Source organism: Notechis scutatus, unplaced genomic scaffold (genome assembly GCF_049901735.1).
Source record: "Notechis scutatus isolate UNSWTSFEM ecotype Mainland unplaced genomic scaffold, rNotScu1.2 NSCUSCF46, whole genome shotgun sequence".
Lineage (NCBI taxonomy): Eukaryota > Metazoa > Chordata > Lepidosauria > Squamata > Elapidae > Notechis > Notechis scutatus.
Window position 1 is genome coordinate 79,148 of NW_028263157.1, and position 766 is coordinate 79,913.

The following is a 766-nucleotide window of genomic DNA, read 5'->3' on the forward strand; positions in this document are numbered from 1 at the left end:
TCTATCAACATTGAAATTTGGTTTTTGAAGTTTGTGGAGAAGAGAGCCATAATAAGAGCCTTGGACAATTAAATAAAGTGCAGTGTGTTCTTTTTATTTTTTCTAAGTTGTGCTACCCCTCCTTACAAGCTTTACTGTACTTCTTTTTTTTTTTAACCTTTACCTTTGTAATATCCCCATTTTTGCTTTTTATTTTAAAGGGAAAGCCTCAAAAATTTTCCTTTTTCTTTCTTTTTTTCTCTTCTTTGGGATTTTTTATTTTTCCACCCATTTTTTTTTGCTTCTTTATACGTATTTTTTTTATTCAAGATTTTTTAATTGGATTAAGGTGTTGGAGAACCTGAAAAATTTTCTTTTCTTCTTTTTTGTTTTTTTTAAACCTTTTTTTTGTTTTTCTCCTTCCCTTTTACTTAACTACTGATTGGATTAGGGTTCAGAAGAACCTGAAGAATTTTTCTCTCCTTTCCTTTTTATTACTATCGGGCTTTTTACTCTCTACCATTTTTATTTTCCACTTTGGATTATAATTGGCTACTTCACTAATTGGACTAAGGCTTAGAAGAATTTGAAGATTTTGAATTGTTTAAAATGAGTAGGAAACTCATAGCTTCTGGCGCCTCAACTTCTACTTCCGCCTCCCCACCATCTGGAGGACAACGTTTAATTCAGACAATGTTAAAGCAAGATAAAGAACAAGAAAAAGTGACTCTACAGATGATTATGCAAGGAATCCAATACCTTAAAATAAAATCAGACACCATTGAAA